This window comes from Centroberyx affinis, unplaced genomic scaffold (genome assembly GCF_046629955.1).
Source record: "Centroberyx affinis isolate AG114_WGS23_722 - 3 ecotype Tasmania unplaced genomic scaffold, CSIRO-AGI_Caff_v1 ptg001103l_1, whole genome shotgun sequence".
In the NCBI taxonomy this organism is placed as follows: Eukaryota; Metazoa; Chordata; class Actinopteri; order Beryciformes; family Berycidae; genus Centroberyx; species Centroberyx affinis.
Window position 1 is genome coordinate 484,628 of NW_027279646.1, and position 13,892 is coordinate 498,519.

A 13,892-nucleotide genomic window follows, 5' to 3' on the forward strand; every position below is an offset into this window, starting at 1 on the left:
AATGAGTCAACATGCTGTGTTGTATAGTTCATTAAACCAGCTTGGTCAGCCATTTGCCAAAAAGGAAAGCCCTGCAGACTACTCATATGTCATATCCCTTATGAAACAAAGAGCCTGGATGAAATGATGGTCCTGACAGCAGTGCCAACATTGTCATCTGTCAATACATAAACGAGCCAGAGAATTAACTGCATGATTCATATAATTGCATAGAATGTAACGCATTGAGGAAGGCCTTCAGGCTGCAGATATTCATTATTTCATGAGAAACATATTCATCGTAAGGATTAGAAACTAATATACAGTATCTGAGTATTAGAAATGATCTTGCAACCCCACCAAAAAAATAATTAATTTGCTATTTAATATTTAATAAATGCTTATTACTTTATGTATAACCAAAACAGCCAGATTAAACACTATTGCTAAAAATGTTGTTTACACTATTGAAAATAGAATATAACAGGATTAGTTTGATAATGTGTTTCCAGGGGGGAGTTCCAAATTTGGTCAACAGATGGTGGCAGAAGGCTGAGGATAACACATGGTTTGGCTGTGGGAATGTGATGTTTGTTGCACAAGTGGTGTTATCAGCATTACATAAAGAAAGGTATGTATGTCTGCTATCATCATTATATACAGAGGTATGTATAGAGGTATGTCTGCTATCTTCATATTCTGTTGCTAGCAGTGAGGCTCACAGAACCTAACGTTCAGTCAGCGTCTACCTAACATAACTTCAAAAAATTCATTGCTCATTAATTAACCATATCTTAGCCATAAATTAGCCATATCTGTTAGTGGTTTATTCACACATAGGTAGGTCTACCTCCTCAAGAAACAAATGTGAGGGGAAAAAATTGGAAGCAAGTTGTTCATTTGGCACAGAATCAGTCATAGAATTGTGGAAACCATAGAAATCAATGAAATATTGTTGAAGACAGCAGCTCCTTTTTGCTACTGAAATTAAAGTTCCTCAGAAGTAGAACTGCTCTAACATGGAATAAAAGAAGCAAATGAGGTTGAAATTCGTAACGCCAGTGATCACTGAGAGCATTACTATTCTCAAAACAATATGGGATGTGAGCAAAATATTCCACTGACCAAGCAAATTAAGCTTTCATTATTAAATAAACATAGAGAAAAAGAAAAAACTGACTTCCTGAAGCATAAAGATAAGCAGTGAAAACAATGAGAGACATTTTAAATGTACTTGGAACTGCGTAGTATTGGTAACTTTGCTTTTTTTTTAATGGAAAATAGAAATGGTTCCAGCACAGCACCACCATTTAGCAGTACAAATTTACTGTTTATGAAAGATATGACAAGTCATTGCTTTGATTGCTAGTACAGATATTCTCTTATTTACCATCGGCTATTTTTATGTGCTTTTGAGATTCACTCTTTGGGAAAAGCAATATTAATCTCTATAGCTAAGTTGTGTCTCCAACACTGGGAACCAAAGATGAAAAAGCATCACTGCACCACTTCTATTATTAATGTGTGAGAAAAGAGTTTCAGAGCTCCAGGCTGAAGGCTCAGGAAAAGTAATAATTTTGCTGCATTACATTCGAGAGAGTTCAGTTTAACTTTTAAATTGTTTCTGTTTGGTTATATTCCTTTATCAAAATGTCTATTGGTCGAGCCACTGAATCTGAAACTGGAAAAATGACAACCATTTTTTTTCTCTGACTATATTTGATTTGTCATAATCTCCAATTCCAGATACTGCTGCACCCACAGTGGAAACTAAATCTGAGTTTTCTGTCCTCCATAACAGCTGCTCTAGCAGCTGATGCGGTGATGTGCATTCAAACCAGTAGATGGCTCTGTCTCTTCCCTACCAGTGATCCACTATGATCCATATCACTTCTTGTGAGATTACTCCATGTAAGACCTTTTTAACATGTAGTGATAGTTGAGGAGTTGTTCATGCTGAGAAAGTTGTCATAATGTGACACTCAAGCAGTGCGTGTGTCTATGGTAACTAGACTGATAGATGTGTAGGCGCACTCAGCTACACCACTGCCTTTTTTGTAGTTTGCCTCAAGTAAAATGTTACTTATCTGATGCTTATTATTTAAATGAGGGGCTTTGCTTTATTGTCTGGACTGGGTACATATGTGTGGTGTATTTCCAACAGATGGCACCTCAGAAACTTGGAAATACTAAGATAGAAAAAAGTCTACACTGCATTTGACAACTGTGGCTGTGTACCTCACATATTCAAACAAATTCACCTAATCAGTCCTAAAATATGTTATTTTAAGTCTGTTGTAGGCTAGATTAATGGTTTATCAGACAATGATGGAGAAAATGTATTGTTTGGGGGACAATAAGAAGATATTTCTGTTAAGGGGAAAAACAAGTGCCTGCCTGTGCATCTATAGCCTATGTGTGCGTGCACGTGTGTGTGTGAAAGTGCTGTTTGTGTATGTATAGCCTATATGGGCTAGGGTAGCTTGGGGCTTTGGCCTTATCGAGACAACAGACCACCAACAATAAATGACATTCTTAATGTAATTGAGGTATCTAGTTTTATTTCTTCCAATAGCCATTTTTTTGGTTGCATAACTGTCAGGTAGGTTATTATAATGATGTGCACGTTGCGTTTCTCTCCCCCTCCACCCAATCCAATCACACCCTCCCCCATCTCAAGTACAATTACGTGTTGGGTGACGTTTCAGCATGCGGAGGAGGGCGCTGGGCAGGGACCACTTGGACCAAAGAGGACTAAACGCTATTTCATTTCAGCGCAGAAACAACGCATTCAAGGCAGTGGACCAGGGCGCCTTGCTGAAGCCTAGCCCATTGTCTCCTTCAAACAGAGCAACTAAAGGAAAACGGGTTTGACCAAACCAGCGGTATAGCCCATAAAGGAGTGTCTAAGTGGTAGGCATTGCGGGTTTGTAAGCCACAGAAAAAAGGGCCCTGGACAGATCTAGCCAAATAACGGAAAATGAATCACAGTCAAGTTTTAATAATATGAACAAGAGCCGCGTTTTGTTGCAATTGGCGACCAACTATTGATGCTTCTGCGCCGATCGTTTTCCAGACCATCAATTCGCGCGGACTTCTTTTGTTCGCACCGTTTGAATCCTAAATTCTAGTCTGCATATCTGTGTTGCCGTTGTAAAGAGTTACTCGCTCCAAACCAAGATGAATTTCCAGTCGAGCGTCCCAGTGTCCGTGTCCGGTATCTCGCAGCAGTCTCAGCCAGCCATGCCCACTCCAGGCACGGTCCCGGCGCCCGTTCCCGTCCCCGTGCCCCAGTCCATCCCGTCCCAGTTTGGATCCGGATCTTCTGCGAGCTCAGGCGCCGGTCAGTTCGGTTCGGGGACTGTTTCGGGCCAGGCTGCCCAACCCGGCCCAGCGGGTTCCCAGTTTGTTTTGTCCAACTCAGCGGCCATCAGGGCTGAGATCCATCGGTTCGAGTCTGTCCACCCGAACATCTACGCAATCTACGACCTGATCGAGCGCATCGATGACCTGGCGCTGCAGAACCAGATCCGAGAGCATGTAATCTCTATTGAAGGTGAGTAGGGGGGAATCATAGTCATGGTTTTCTTTAGTGTTGGTGCCGCTCATTCATTGAGGGTAGGGGGTGGTAAGTGTGTGTGTGTGTGTGTGTATGTGTTGGGGGGTGGGAGGGGGCATCTCCTGTTATGCACAGTGTTAAGATTGTTGTCATGGGCGCACAACATAGTGTCAACAATCACACTTTAGCGGGGGTGGGGGTAAGTGGGGGCGTACAGGCGATCTGATACCTCTGTTCAAGGCATTAATTGCCCTCGTGTAGTGCAGTGTGAGCAATAAAATGTTCAGTTGCCATGACAAGAGCCAGCCCATGCAGTTGTAGTCAGCTCCCCAAAAATGGTTCTGCTGCTTGATAGGGATTTGCCAAAAGGAAGGTAATTCTCTCATCTGATCCACACAAGTCTGACCTCCAGTGTGCTGCAGAAGGTGTAAACTAAGATTTTTTCTTTTTTTGAAGCCATGTCAGCAAAGCAGTGATAGGAGGCTACTTTATGTGAAATCGTGTTTTACATGAAACTGATGATTGCTCTGAACAATGAAATGACACACTATCACTCAGGAAGCTGAGTGATAGCTGAAGCTGACCAAGAGAGGAGAAATGATGGTGTACTACTATGGATAGCAGCATTATGGCGTCAGTGGTTTTGTTACTCACCCACTCAGCAGGCATATTGTTGGTCACATTGAAAAGCCTTGTTACATGTCCAGTATTTTAATGTACACACGTGTATTTTTATACATGCCTGGGTTTATTTATGGAGGGATGGCAGTGAGCGATATGAAGATTGTAAGCCAGTCATCCCCATGTGAGAAGCTACAGCAGGTAGTCAAAATCAGTCGAAGATGATACACTGTCAGATACTAGCATCTTAAATTATATTACGATAGGGATTCCCATTATGTTTCTCCCATGCCACTTATCCATCCATTATATCCAGCAGTGCATGTGAGTCAGTGGTTAGTATACTGTCCATCAAAGTCAGCTGCCATGGGTCTTGAAGAGGATTATGACAGCTTTCTACATGTTTCCACCAGTGGTTCAATTCCTGAACCCCTGTGCCATTATCTGCATTTAGAGACTATTTCCTAGACACAAGTTGAAGGAATCAAGTTGCAGTTGGCCTTGACAACAGCACTCATGCTAATCATTAATGTATGCCAGCATGTGAAAGTAGTGTGTTTCTTGAGTTTGAGAAAGAAAATGGTGAAATCAGTGAAACCAGTTTGACAGGGTGGTTGTTGGCAGAAGGAGTAATTTTACAGTAGAAGAGCGCGGCGAGGAATGTAGGTTAATCTCTTCAGTAGTATCATGTGTAAAGGTGTAGATTCATAATTGGTGGGCATCTGGATTAAGATTGAATCATACAATGCAGAGCAAAATGTATTATATATTACAATATTTATTAGTATCTAAAATTGTTTGAATAACGGTGAACAAGGGGGAAGCAGGGTGATGTTGTGAGTAGGGAAGGCGTCCTTCACCCTGGAGGACCTGAGTTCAAGCCTCCTTGTCGTCAAGTGTTCGCCTTGCTGAAGTGTCCTTGAGCAGGACAGTGAATCCCGACCCTGACCCTGTGTAGGAGGGCAAGCAACAAAATAATTTTCCTATGGGGATCAACAAAAATGCTATTGGTATTATTAAAGGAAGCAAGGACATGTGAACTGCTGTCCTTAAGAAACTTGGATGTTAGGGGTGGGAGGATATGCTTATCTCACGGTCAGATTCGATACGCAATATGGGGTTCATGATTCGATACAACCACGATACAGTGTTGTAAATAAAAGTTAAATGACGACAAAGTATGAGTGTGCAGAATTAGGTTTATTTCAGAGACACAAATCTTTCTAGCAATGGCCATGGCTGGCCAGAATGTAAACAACAATTTAAAAATGTCATTACAAATTGCAGATAATGTAATTTGGATGGAGAGCTTGTGAAATTGTGATGGGCAAGCTGTCTGATTTGTGATTACTACAGCAGAATAAAATATAGCTAATATCGCAATTCATTTTTCTGCCCCACGATACGTATTGTCACCTTTTTGTATTGAGATATATTGAATTTTGATATATCGTCCCATCCCTATTGGATGTGTTACTGTAGGTAGGGTTGTCACTGAAAATGTTCACAATATTTTCTTTATCTGTAGAAGAAGTCAACAATGATCGTACTTTAGGATCTTCAGTGTCCCCATCGAAGAGCCAGGCTGCTGATCCACAGACATTTTAGACATATTTTATAGTTATGCTTTCACTGATTCTTGAGATCAAGCTCTATGAGTTTCAATATTTAACTTTTATTCGAGTAGTAGTCACTATAGAGCTTTAAGAGTCCTCACAATGTGGGGGTATGACTTAAGCTATGACTAGTCACATTCATTAGATGTAATAATCCTAAATAATAATCGTAAAATAACTGGACAATAAAAGTAAGAGCAGTAAAAGTTATAAAAAGACACAGTATTAGAATTTACATGAATTCAACATACTGATTGATTTTTGCAGTACATAAACACGGCCATACTGGGTTTTGTTTATCCTGTTAACTGAAGTAAAATCTATTCCACCATTATGCTTCTTCCACCCCTACATTAACCGGAGCAGCACAACTAGAATAGCATTTATTTCACAGGCAGGTATAAGGCAGCAGCAGCTATTATGAAGTGTGACCCAGAATAGCCCAGGTTCAGGACACAGCAGAAAGAAAATGAAAGTCATCTTCATTTGAAAATAAACTATCAAATGGTGGGCCTTTGGTGCCTGTGTGTTTTTACTTCTTTTTTGATGCCTAAGGAATGTTACATAATTCTATCAATGAAAGCTTGTCTTTATGCAATATCTTGATAAGACAACACTGCAGCCTTTTATGTGTTATCTTTAGATGTACCTTTTTAATGGGGAAAACTGGTTGCTTGGTTCATTCGAAAATCACTTTTGAATCAAATATCTTGTTTGTTCTTCCTAAAAGATGAGCAAACGCTTTATTTAGAGGACAAGCCCACCCTGGGATACTCTTACTCTGTTAGATATCATCATTCGGTGATGTTCAGTGCATTCCAGGAGTTATTTTGGTGTGCCAGTTTCCCTCAACCTGCCTTGTCTACTTCTACTTCAGTTAGTGATTTCCTGCTTTTCCCAGAATGCCTTTCAACATGCCAGAGAACAGGCATGAATTTTGTTGCTTTCAATTAAAGATAGGCATATGGGCAGCTAGCTAGCCAACTAGTTTGTGAACATTGGGGTGTGTCTATGATTGTGGCTGTGCCTCTTACTCATAATGCAACATATCTTGTGACTGCATTGCATTATGGTCTATTGAGGCTACTGTCGATTGTTGAATGTTGGTCCAAAATGGTGAGTCGAGAAGAAGCTCTTGCTCTTTGATACTGAGGGGCTGACACCAAAACCTGATGTTTACTGTTAATGTTTTAGCTGGGCTGGAACCATCTCAATGTGACGTCTCGTCTTCTATGTTCAGCCAGTCATCTGTGGGAATAAGAACAAGACTAGATGTCCCTAGTGATGGCTGGGCTGTTGTGGCCACGCCTCCAGGCATACACAACTCAAAATGTTAAAAGATGTTAAGGCTAATTTATGGTTCAATGTCAAAATGTTTCTGTAGCTACGCTGTGGGTGTCTGCGGTGCTGGCATAGCCTGCAGGGCTGCCACCGTAGCTTACATGTGCTTCTCCAAAAATCTAAGTGTGCGTAAGGCGATGCAAGACCGCAATAACTGTGATTGGTCTGCTGAGCCGCTTCGCTTTTTATCCCTGTTTTGTGAAGTAGTAAAAACTTGACACTGCCATCTAGTGTTTCGGCGGTCTACGTGCAGATCCACCAACGCAGAACTTTAAAATGCTGAACCACTGTAGACACCACAGGCAAGCTACGGCGTCACTTGGACATAGAACTATACTGTATATCATCATTTAAACCCCAGGCCAATGTGAGGTGGTGTGTCTATGGCCCAGCCCAAAAATACATCACCAAACAACAAAATGGGCCCAGAAATGCAAAGTACATCACCAATAGCTGTTTTTTTTTAACAGTGTTAAAGGGTTTTAGGGTGGATCTTTCCTTTAAGTGCATGGAATGGAAAGTAAAGGGATGTTTCTGAACCCTGTATATAGGCATGTGTCATAAGGCATAACCTCCTTTCACCTTGTCATGAAAACATTGCATTGGCTTTGAAGTACTATCTTAGCACTTTTGAATGAGATGCAATGCCCTTAATAACTTTTAACTTTGAAAGGCTTTGAAGAGCTGCAACAGGAGACGTTGGTGGACTTGTATTCACCTGCACTGTAGCACTGCAGATCTGTTCCTCTTCAATCTTGCATCATTGCAGAGTCTGTTGCTAAGGAACCAGTGGCTCATGCCTTTAGTTGAAAATGCTGGAGAAGGAATGAATAGAAATCATAGCCCTTACAAAATGCAATCCCATTGCCACTAAGGTTTTTCTGTTGTTTTGTTGATTAATATGAGCTTTACATGATGTAGCCTACAGGTATTTTGCTAAAATGTCCATGTGACACACCATGCTGGCAACACTGGGCTGTTAGGTTGTTTTGCCCCTTGCAGTGTTTGATATTCAGAGCACTAGTTGGTTTTGGCAAACCAATTTATACTGCAATCACAAATAACAGGGACATAAGAAGAGGTGCTGCTCACTTTTCCGTTTTGTAATTTTTTTTTACCACTTTTGTGAATACAGGACAACTGAAGCTATTCTAACTCGAAAAAGAACAAGAGCAAATGTTTGCAAACACTGACTGCAATCTTATGGATGGCAGAATCGGCCACAATTACAAATCAATGATTGAATAAATAAATATATCAAATAAATAAATGTGTAAGATAATATACAGAGGAATCTGTCTTAAACAAATACAATTAAACGTAATCCAATAAATCAATTAGTAAAACTATGTGTAACCACGAAAAAGTAAATACTACATTTCCATATCCATTTGTTTCCCTACTTATTTATTTCAGTATTTATTTATGTATTTCCTACTCCATAAAATACTAATAATATTTTTCAGTGGGCGACACTCAAACAACTTCACTTACTGCAGGAAAAGCAGGTAATCAGGGGAAGCATCATCGTTCTCTGCAGCAGTGGCCAGATTCCCTAATTCTCTGGATAATCTCAGCATTAATCATCACACACAGCACTTGGTCTGGCCAGTCTTCTTGGCAGTGGCCAACTTGCAACCTAATTGTCAAGTTATGTTGACAATGCAGTGGGACTTGAAGTTTGTTGCAGACAAAATTGTTTTGTTGTCAGCCAAGTAAAGCAAATCCAATCGAGCAATGCACCATGTCAATGACCAGCCAATAGTGTGATAAACACCACCCACATGCATTTGGGTGAGCCTCATTATCATAGTGGGGAGAAAAACAGAATGTGGAAATAAATCACTATACAGATTTTTTTTATTGTTAATGCATTGTATTACTCATTTATTAATTTACTGGTATTTATTTATATATTTATGGATTTCTATGGATTTCATTTTTTTTAACATTATGTATTTTGTACTTATTGACATATTTGTTAATTTATTAATTCATAGACATCATCACAGTGTTGCAGTCAGAGACGATATGTGATGTGCATGACTGGGCAAAATGGTTTGCCCCTCACATTGAGACAGAAGGGTCAGGAATTCAATTACACCCAATTAAAGATATCCTTAATTTGACCTCTGATCTTACGCAAGTGAGAAATTATAGTCCTGATACATATATAAAGAGTGAGCTAGGTAAGCTAATGAATATCCAGCGTTCTTCTGGCAAGATATTGGATACCATGTCCTTTCTGCATAATTAATTGTTTGGAATAGCAGATAGGTGCCCTCATTCAGAAGTAAGACCTAATATCAGTTGTAAATGTATTTCCTGACTCAAAATTCAATCAGGGCCTAAGAAAGGAGGTTGGTTTTGAAATGACAGTATTACTATTTACACCATGTACCCTCACAAGAGTTGGAAATTGGATTTGATCAGGGATTTACTTAAGGGGCAAAAAGTGTTAGGTTTTGGTGTAAAGAAAAAAAAATCCAGATCATTGAGATACAGAGACAGCTGCTGAGATTGTATCTGTAATGTGATTTCAGTTATATTTTTAGCTAGTCATTTCAATGTGGAGGAGTGTTCCATTAAAAAGACTACGCCCTGGGAATAGTTTTCTTTGGTTCCCTAGTTTCATTTGCGATGGGAGTTCTGATTGTAACCCTAATTTATATTCTTATCAAGTTTATATAATATTCCCTAGTTTTTCTAAGGGCTTTCTGTAAGTAATTGCAGAGATATGGCGTACCAAACCACCTATACTATTATTGTAATCAACATGGCTTGTATAGATGTTATGCAGAGCAAAGGGATAATGGACAGTGTCTTAATGGTTTGACAATTACCTGCTATTGTAGCCTCAAGGTGGCATTGTGCTTTCTTGTCGTGATACTCACAGCAGCTTATGATATCATGGCACCAGTGATTTCTGGACATGATGCTGCTATGTGCATTTCATGGGTAATTCCTACAGCTGTATTATGTTGACATTGTTGTGATGCTATCTGCTATCTTGCTTCCTACTACCACAAGAGCACACAATAACACTGACGTTCACAACAGTGAATACAGACCCGACAGTCCAATGTCAGAGCAAGGGCAGAGTCTTGCTACCCAAATCCACTGCTACTGAAGGAGGCTGCTTGGGATTTCAAGCAGGGACTAATAAGCCTGCACTCACTTCGGGGTTTGAGTTGAGCACAATGGAACATTGTGTACTCAAATAGCAGTAGAGACGACACAGAGAGATACAGAAAGCACACAGGCTGAAGCCTCAGAGCGGCCGTTTGGCATTGTGTGGCACCTAAGCAGCTCCCTGGTACACGCTGCATCTCTCTGCTCCTAGTCCATTACCTAGGAGAGCATGAGCAGAGAGCTCATCTGCTCATCATGGGTAGAGAATGATGACAGTGCATCTTTTCCATTGCTGTTAAAATGTGATTAATTTCCTAATGACCACTGAGATGGAAGTACAGTGAAATTGCTTAATTAACACAGTTTTCATGGACTGCAGTCATATATTATAGCAGAGGTCATGTGCAGTCCTGTTTGCACATCAAATACTCTTAACTTTATGAGTTAAACTTTAATAATCACACATGGTAAAAATAGACACATAATCACAATAATCACAATTATTAATCAGTAATTAAACATGAAAAACCACAGGCTGGGTTCACAGAGGTTTTCGATTGAACTGTATCAATATTGAGGTTGAGGTGTGTGTGTGTGTGTGTGTGTGTGTGTGTGTATGGGGGGAGGGGGTAAATTTGATTTGATGAACACTGATGGGCGTATAATAAAGGCGGTGATCACTGCAGGCCATCTGTGTCAAGAAAATGCTGCTGCTGCTGCTACTCCTGGCAAGTGAAATGTGCTCATTATATTCCAAAACAGTATCTGTGAATACGGATTAGAAACAGTTATTTGGTGGAGAGTTGGGGATGTCAGTCAACACCGCCACCTGTGTCTCTTTATGTTGCGTTTTCAATTTCGAATGCTGTTAATGTGGAATGTCGGTGTTTATAGAGTAGCTCAGCGAGTATTTACTAGTTGTAGATCTGTGCCTAAGTAAAGCCTCACATAAACACATCTGTGAGGCATGGAATAGGCCCAACCCAGGCCTTTTTTTCTTATATATTGAATCACTAAGAAAGCACAGATTGGACGCAGTGCACAATAAGAAACTGGTATCTTTAGAAAGAGGCACTAATTGTCCATTTTCCATTTTTTTGTCATTCAGATGCATTTATCTTAAATTCTGGATAATTTTGCTATCGGTAAATGTTTCTTAAAGTAAAGAGAAACACACAGATTACTTACAAACAGAGTTTACAGTTTGCTTCTGTACAGATAGGAGAATGATCCAAGAACTATAGCTGGAAAGAGCTTTACCGTACCTTTACTGTATATCTAGTGTCAGAGGCCTTCAGCACCACTGTCCTGTTTTCATTTGGGCCTGTTTATGTGATGTAACAGGGATTAAACTGAACACCTGAAATCTGCATGAAGCCCCCGTGTCAGTCAGTCGCAGATCCTCTGTAGCGCTAAACTGCCTCTGTGTCGGCCACAGCGAGTGTCAAGTTTCAGCCATGTTTAATCCTTGAGAGGAGTGTTGAAAAACATTTCGCAGCGAGTCTACGTCACCGCTAGGTTTATTCTCGAGAGTGCAGTAGTAACAGACTTTCCCCCTGACAGATGCATGCCAGATAACAGGGGCTTGCACACGCCTCGCTCTCAAAAGACTCCTTGTTTTGTCATTAGGCTTTACAGTCTGTCTCGTCTCCAGCTTCACAACGCTCATTACGTTCCCCCATTCAAATGCGTTTAGCGCTGGACATGACTCTTGACCCCCGGGGCAGCAGGGATGAGCCGCGCCGGCGAGCTGCAAACAGAGCAAGGGTGCGAGAGGCCTGGGAGGTCCGCGGGGTCAGAGGGCCGCTCCTGCCTCGGCCCCGCTGTCCTCGCTCTGCTGCAGCACCATAGCATTGGCTTAGTGAATGTGACGCTATCCTCCGCGGCAGAATGTCCGCCATTGTTCCATTGAACAAAGGCTCCCTCTCTCTCCATTGAAGGACAGCTAAATTTTTCCTTGTGTTGTGAATGCAGAGGGGCGGGGGGTGAGCTGGTCAGTTTTTTTTTTTTTAAAAGGAAAATGTAGAGTGATACACTCACCCTAATCTCTCCCTAGCAGAGACTTGAAGGTTGTTTTGCCTTGTCATATTCTGGTCTTGTTAATGGATAGTGTGGAGTAGCTCTGATGTGATGCTTTATTGAAGGGGAGTGCCATTGAATTTCCGAGCTCAATTAAGTTTATACTATTCCTCAGAGCGGTTAATTTTGTATCACTGAACTTTCACTACACAGTAAGAGAGAAGTGTTTGTCCCACCCCTGCTTGAATCTGTGATGTCACGGCATTAAGCAGCTTCATTTCCTTTCATAAACTGAAAGCCAAACTGCCATGTATCTCTTAAGAGGACTTTCTGTGGATATGGGAACATAACGTGATTGAGATTGTTTATTGCTGCGAGGAAATTATAAAGTTAATTTAGTTAAAGCTGGTATGATGTGCTCTTTCCAATTAGAAATTTTAAATGATAGTGAACTTTGTGCGACATTAGACACAGCATGCTGCACTATATACAGTACACTTACATTAACCATATATACCCTTTTTTCCATCCTTAATCCATCCTTAATGCCACATAAGGATGGATTGTCTTGTGATAATTATAATTCCCTTTTGTTGACAATTTCTTTTCCGAAGGGAAGACAGTGGTCAATTTAATTTGTCCTAGGGTTTTTTTTTTTTTTTTGTTTTGTTTTTTTTCAATTTGTGCATCATCCATATCCTATCGTGGAAGTGCTCATGTTTCCTGCCAGTGGGGTAGGGCTGGAAGCAGATGGCTGCTGACAGAGGAAGGGGCTTTGGAAGGCAGTGAGTGAGCAACAGATGGAAAGGCGCATATGCCTCCAAGTCCCCTCAGCCTGCCAGCAGTCCCGTGACTAACTGTGGGAAGATCCAGGCCTCATCCAGGTTGGGGATGGATGGAGGATCATGGTGAAGAATGTAGTATCCTTAGAATAGGAGTGGTGATCTGAGACCAGTTTGTAAATTTAACTGTGGGAGGATTGAGGCCTTATCCAGGTTGGGGTTCGATGGATGGAAGATCACGGTGAAGAATCAACTTGGACCACGGGGGAATTTTCATATAGTAGTCTGATCTGAGGCCAGATTGTCTCTGCAAGTTTACGCGGCCATGTGACCTGAGCAGCGATCCTGAATCACTGCTACATGAATAGGAGCTTCGTCCAGTCTCTCTGAAGGGAAAAGTCATACTGAGATATTTCTGGCCCTCGGGGGAACACATTTTCTTCGTTGAGGAGGAAAGAGCCGGATAAAGGAAGTGTGGCATATGTGAGGCCATAATGCAGTCGAGTATGACGGCATACGCTGTGCTGGTTATTGCTTTGGTGTTAGGAGTCGGTTACTCCCACTCTTTGAGAACTAATTGGGAACACACAGTCTATTTAAAGGTTGCAGGGCTGTGGAAATTAAATCAAAATTCTTAATAGCTCAGGGACATGTCACAGTTTTTCTGCATCAGTCAATTCTCAAGGACTTGCCTTTTTGAGTTTGTTTGTTACCATGCCATAAGTTTGAAAATAGCTAGAGGAGTCACTCTTCTACTATGTGAATGGATTCCGTTGAGCTAAGTGTTGAAGGACTCTGTTGTTTCCTCTCTCACATTATTGCTACCACTTCAGTCCGCCTGAG